A 6,983-nucleotide genomic window follows, 5' to 3' on the forward strand; every position below is an offset into this window, starting at 1 on the left:
CCATGATGTCCACCAGTTGTGCCAGCCTGTTGTCGATGGACCTCAACACGCCGATGCTCCAGTGTGTCTTGGAGTGCCTGTGCCTGTTCACGCTCATATACGTCCACAACCCTGTTGATGACATACAGGGCCTCGGCACCACAATTGGGTGGGTGTTGTTGGCCACCTGCCTTTGCACCTGCCCTCCTGTCCGGAACCTGTTGCCTCACCTTGCTCCTAGCCTGGATACTCTCCCTGCTCTCCTGGGATGTGGAGGGTGTTTCATTGTCCAATGGGTCTGGGAGGGTGATACAGGGAAGACCTGTTGCAGTGGTGGTGGTGGTGGTAGTGGCAGTACAGGTCCCGACTGCAGGGTCCACTGTTGGTGTTGTGGTCAAGGTGGTGGTGACAGCAATGTCCTGGGGGCCTGAAGGCACTGGCGACACTGGTGTACTGGCTTTATCCACAGCATCCGAGGCATCAAGGTCATCTGCTCCAGAGAGTCCATGGTCTGAGGGGGGTGCCTGGTGTTGCCGGTTGCTGACATTTCCTGCAAGTTCACGATCACCTGTTGTACAAAGGATAGAGAGTCATTGATGTGTACTGCACAGGTTGGTTGTTGTGACAATTGGGATGTCATGTCATGCAGCACAAGATTGACGAACTACTCACATTGTTGTGGTACACAGTACTGGGCATCAAAATGGGTTAGGGTGGCATACGCCACTTGGCTAGGTTTCATACTGTGCTGGCACCTCACCCAGGTACAGCCCTCCCTGTGAAGATGGCTACCTACCTGTTACTTTGGTGAGGCTAGCACATGGTGGAGGGACTCCATCTTGCTAGGCTGTGGGTGAAGTGGGCCTGTTGGGAGTTGTAGTGCTGGCCCCTCAACCAAGTACACCCCTCCCTGTGAAAATGGCTACCTACCTGTTACTTTAGTGAGAGGGGTTGCATTGCTAGTACATGGTGGAGGGACTCCATCTTGCTGGGATGTGGGTCAAGGGGGCCTGTTGGGAGTTGTAGTGCTGGCCCATCACCCAAGTACACCCCTCCCTGTCAAGATGGCTACCTACCTGTTACTTTGGTGAGGCTAGCACATGGTGGAGGGACCCCATCTTGCTGGGCTTTGGGTGAAGGGGGCCTGTTGGGAGTTGTAGTGCTGGCCCATCACCCAAGTACACCCCTCCCTCAGAAGATACCTACCTACCTGTTACTTTGGTGTGAGGGGTTGGATTGCTAGCACATGGTGGAGGGACTCCATCTTGCTGGGCTGTGGGTGAAGGTGGCCTGTTGGGAGTTGTAGTGCTGGCCCCTCAACCAAGTACACCCCTTCCTGTGAAGATGGCTACCTACCTGTTACTTTGGTGAGAGGGGTTGCATTGCTAGCACATGGTGGAGGGACTCCATCTTGCTGGGTTGTGGGTCAAGGGGGGCTGTTGGGAGTTGTAGTGCTGGCCCATCACCCAAGTACACCCCTCCCTGTGAAGATGGCTACCTACCTGTTACTTTGGTGAGGCAAGCACATAGTGGAGGGACTCCATCTTGCTGGGCTGTGGTTGAAGGGGGCCTGCGTACAGTCTACGTACAGTAGGGAAGGTATTGGAATAGTAAAGGTATTGGAATAGTAAATCTACTATTCCTTAGTCTAGAGCGCCCTCCAGCGCAAGTCGTGGGAACAACTTGGGTTGTAAATCCCTTATTGTAATGGCACTGCAGTGTAAAACCTGCGTTGTAATGGGTGATCCCCTGTTGAGCCCAGTACGGAATCACACTACCCCAGGCGAACAGCGATATAATGTGGCACATGGCAAGACACTTCGAGTGGTGGAGCGCACATTTGGGCTGCTGAAGTCGTTAAGTAGTGTTGCTCACTGGTTAGAGGCGGCAGACCCAAGAGCAGAGGACGGCCCGGGACCAGGGTTCGATTACCGGCGCGGCAGGTTTCTGGATCAGGGTCAGCGGACTCGATAATTCTCTCGCCTCGGTGCCCACTCTGATCAGCGATCACACTCGGCAACTCTGGGCATTAGCTTGCCTCATCTTCACTAACGGCCCCACCAGACCGCCGGGGATGCCTGGTCTCACCCTGGAGATACCCATTAAGGGACCATCTCTCAGGGAAGCCAGGAAGGGTTTCGCAGCGGTCGAAGCGCCTTGGGACCCTCCGGGTAAGTAGTGCGCTATATAAATGCCTATACATTTTACATTTACATTTACATTTACAAGGTTCCACTGCCTGGAAAAGACAGGAGGGGCCCTGCTTTACTCACCCGCAAAGGTCTGCAAAATCGTGGTCGCCTGCTGCATGCTCCACAACCTGGCCCTGCGCATGGGGATTCCCCTTATCCTTGACCCTGCAGACCAACAAGTGGCTCCGCATGCTATCCCGCCCATGTCCAGTGATGATGATAGTGGAGAGGAGGAAGGTGTGGACCAGAGACGTCAGCTCATTGAGTCCTACTTTCCTTGAAGGTGGGTGTCAACGTACGGTGTTGACATGGTATGCGGGAGGGGTGGTTGATGATGATGTCTGGATGTGTTGTGACTGCTGCCTGTGGTTGGCTCCGTGCTGGTTGCAAATGTGTGTGGGACATGGTAGTCATGCACGGCTCACGAATGGGTATGTTGTGACTGGTGCAAATTGTGGAGTGGATAGATAGCACATCCATGAAATGCGGTGTGGTGTTAAGGCTGTGATGCAGTTTCCTGGCAAATGTGTGTGTTGTTCTCTTGTTCTCTCTAGGTCGCTTCATTTTCACCATGAGTACAGACAGGCATTGCTCCATGGACATGGTAACGTTTACATCACTGTACACCCTGTGATTAGAACATGGAGTACACACATCAGTGTTTCAAGGGTGTTTATTTACAATGGTGGCAGTGTTGGTTGAGTGCATATTTACAAGATGGGGCGGGGATCAGCAAGTTCAAAGTCATGTAGGATGAGAACATAGTGTAGAACCCACACTGTAGTGGGAACCCAGCACAACAGATATATGCGATTGCCTGGCGGTGTGGGTGAGAATAGTCAGCAGAGTGAATCACAGACTCAGGGTATGGTGAATTCAGCGCTGGTTCCTCGTCTGGTGGCTGGCTGATGCTTTGCCACTGGTTTCAACTGGCTGTTTCCTCGGACGTCTCTTCTGTATTTTGGCCAGAGGGGGAGTGCTGTGGGGGCAGCATGCTCGGGGGACACATCCCTCCCTGTGGCCTCAGGGGGTGTTTGTGGAATTACATCCTGCAGGCCACTGGGAGGAGGTGGAGGTGGTATATGGCCTGCAGGTTGCTCCCTTTCGAGATGCTGCTTGCTGCCCCATGATGTCCACCAGTTGTGCCAGCCTGTTGTCGATGGACCTCAACAGCTGCCGATGCTCCAGTGTGTCTTGGCGTGCCTGTGCCTGTGCATGCTCATGTACATCCACAACCCTGTTGATGGTATCCAGGGCCTCGGCACCACAATTGGGTGGGTTTTGCTGGCCACCTGCCCTTGCACCTGCCCTCCTGTCCGGAACCTATTGCCTCACCTGGCTCCTAGCCCGGATACTCTCCCTGCTCTCCTGGGATGTGGAGGGTGTTTCATTGTCCAATGGGTCTGGGAGGGTGACACAGGGAAGACCTGTTGCAGTGGTGGTGGTGGTGGTAGTGGCAGTACAGGTCCCGACGGCAGGGTCCACTGTTGGTGTTGTGGTCAAGGTGGTGGTGACAGCAATGTCCTGGGGACGTGAAGGCACTGGCGACACTGGTGTACTGGCTTTATCCACAGCATCCGAGGCATCAAGGTCATCTGCTCCAGAGAGTTCATGGTCTGAGGGGGGTGCCTGGTGTTGCCGGTTGCTGACATTTCCTGCCAGTTCACGATCACCTGTTGTACAAAGGATAGAGAGTCATTGATGTGTACTGCATAGGTTGGTTCTTGTGACAATTGGGATGTCATGTCATGCAGCTCAAGATTGACAAACTCATCACATTGTCGTGGTACACAGTACTGGGCATCTTGATGGGTTAGGGTGGCATACGCCACTTGGCTAGGTTTCATACTGTGCTGGCACCTCACCCAGGTACAGCCCTCCCTGTGAAGATGGCTACCTACCTGTTACTTTGGTGAGGCTAGCACATGGTGGAGGGACTCCATCCTGCTGGGCTGTGGGTGAAAGGGGCCTGTTGGGAGTTGTAGTGCTGGCTGCTTAGCCACATGTGATCCAGGAAATGGTGGTTGCTCCGTGTGTGGGTGGTCATGGTGGATGCATTTATGCCCTGGCATTCACACATTTGGATGTATGTGTGCTCAACATGCATGGTGTGGGGCCTAGGCGGAGTATCTTAGCAGTTGTGCAAGGCAGTACTTGGCATTGTGATTGTGGTCATTAGGTTGTACTTACCAGCCTCCATTCACTCAGCTATTCCTTCCTGGCTCTCCGGGTGCAGTATTCCAAGCACCTTCTCCTCCCATTCAGTGTATGGTATTGGCTGGATGGGACTGCCGGCGCCTGTACGCTCAGCCCGCTCGCGGTTCTTGGCTCTGATTGACTTCACCTTTGCCTTGAGGTCGTGCCACCGCCTCTAGAGGTCTCTTTTGTTGCGTGGCGCGGTCCCTGATACGTTCACTCTGGTGACTATCCTTTCCCACATTCTGGTTTTGTTGGCCAGTGTGGTCTGTTGTACAAGAGTTCCAAACAGGTTGGGATCTATACATATTATCTCCTTCACCATGACTTTCAGCTCACTCTCAGTGAATTTGGGCTGTTTCTTGTGGACAATGGTGTGTGCTGTGCAGGGTGTTGGGGGTGCAGGTGTGTGGTTTGTTGGGATGGTGTTGTGGTGGATGGTGAGGTGTGTGTGTTCATGTGCAGGTTGTTGTGTGACTATTGGTGTATGTGGTGCTGTGCTCTGCTGTGTGCCTCTTCCTCTCAGTTCTGCTGTGATGCAAAGGATTGTGGGGATGGGAGGGGCTCCTTTTATTTTCCTCTTTGTGGCTGTGTCCCAATGGTATCTTGCAGTCAGGTATGTTGTGGGTGTGGACCCTTGCCTGTCAGGTGTTCCACCATGGGGGTGTTTTTTTATGTGGGTTATTGGGGGAGGGGTGTGTTCATGGTAGGTTTGGGTCCTGATTTGCTGGATTGCATGGTACCTTGCAGCCGTCATTTTTTTTGCGGTCAGCCTGCCGCGGGGGATTAGATTTGGCCCGTCCACTGTTACTTACATGTGTCGATGTTATTTTCCGTGACGGTCGTGGAGGGGAAATCTTTACGTTGCCCTGGCGGTGCTATCCTAATTGTGCGGCCAGTCACTCCGGTGCACTGTCGGCGGTTGGGCCTGTTACCACGGCCACTCTGTCCGCGGTGGTCACTTTTTTCAATGGTTCTTTCAGCAGTCGGCGGTCTTTGGTGTCATCCCGCCGCCGCGGATGGGTTTTCTATGCTTCCGTCCGTGGCCGGCGGTCTGTGGTGGCATCCGCCCGCCGCGGTCGGGTTTTGCTGGAGGGGAATCCTAATTGCACCGCCGGTTTCCACATGGTGCGGTCAGACGGTCAATTCCTGCGGAACTGGCGGTCAGGACGCTTTCCGTCCGCCATCCTAATCGGCCCCTAAGTTAGAGAGCAGCAACACGGCTCTCACCTCTTGCAAAGTAAATCTTGCAGAACTCCTCGCAAGCATTTCTCACTACAAACATTTCAGTACTAATAGCTATACCCTAATTCACTCAAGATTCAACCCCCCATGTTTCATCACATGAAAAATTCTCAATCCCATTGGATTAGACCAGGGGGTGTCTGGTCACTCCCCTAACAGTGTGCCTAGCTTTTCAACAGTTCCACTGTCTTTAGAAAACGTTCTTCATCGACCTTTAGCTGAGGAATGTCCAATATCTCTTCCGTGGCTTGTACATATCTCCAGCTCGTTAAAGTATCAAACTCGTAGTACAAGTGTCCACTAACTCCGCTCTCTGCAAGGAAATCCCATTCATAACGTTCATTACTTCCTCCACACAGCTGTGGCCATCATCAGAAACTCACGAAGGACAAAAGACATATTTTTGCAGCCTTCTTTTTAATAAGCCAATTAAAACTAAAAAGACTCTTGAGGCCTACTCTGCAGAACAGTAAAATGTGCTCTAGGAAAAACAAATACACATGTGATTATCGTTGTCACTTTACAAAACTCCACTATTAATGTTTCTTTGCATCACATTATATACTTTTTCAAACAGTTATTGAAAAGGAAATTATCATGTCTCTTTTTAAACTTATGGCTTTTATTATTTTCTTTAGCTGTTATATCTGTATTATTCATTTACATTTGCGGCCTACTACAAAAGCACTGAAACCACTAGTTTATTTCCAGCACGCGCTTGCACAGTTTTCATCCTCCCCTTTTTAGTTTTGCACTGTTAATTTTCATACCATTTTGTTAGTAATACACACAATGAGGAGTTTAATCCAAGCAAGTTCTATTTTGCAAAACCCTGCTCCATCAATCCCCCCTGTGATTGCCGACATGAGCCATCATACAAAACCCCAAAATCTGATTGTCATCATGATATGCTACCTATAAACCAGCAGTTTTGTTTTGTTTCAACATAATTCCATGTATATACTTTACTATTTCATAGTGAGTTCCTCTTCTGTCTTTCAACTCTATTTCTTCGCTCTTTCTCTTTCTCGCTCTCCGCTTAGCCTCTAGTGTTTGTTTATTGCACTTATAACACATATAGTAATACCAGCGTTAATATCCCTGTTGCAACAGCAACTATGGGCGTTAATATTTTTCCTAGCAAGCTATTACTTAAAGCAGAAAACCAGTTACCTACTAAAGAGATACACTTGCTAAGTTTCTCCCAAGCAACGTCAACTTTCAGTTCAGTTAAATCATCTCGTAAATGTGTAATATTTGTAATATATCCCTCTAGGTTCCTACTTTTGTCAGGTATATATGTGCAACACTGTTGAATTTTAAACATACTGCAGACTCTTCTTTTTTTGCAAATAATACATCAAGAGCAAG

Source organism: Lissotriton vulgaris, chromosome 5 (assembly GCF_964263255.1).
Source record: "Lissotriton vulgaris chromosome 5, aLisVul1.2, whole genome shotgun sequence".
In the NCBI taxonomy this organism is placed as follows: Eukaryota; Metazoa; Chordata; class Amphibia; order Caudata; family Salamandridae; genus Lissotriton; species Lissotriton vulgaris.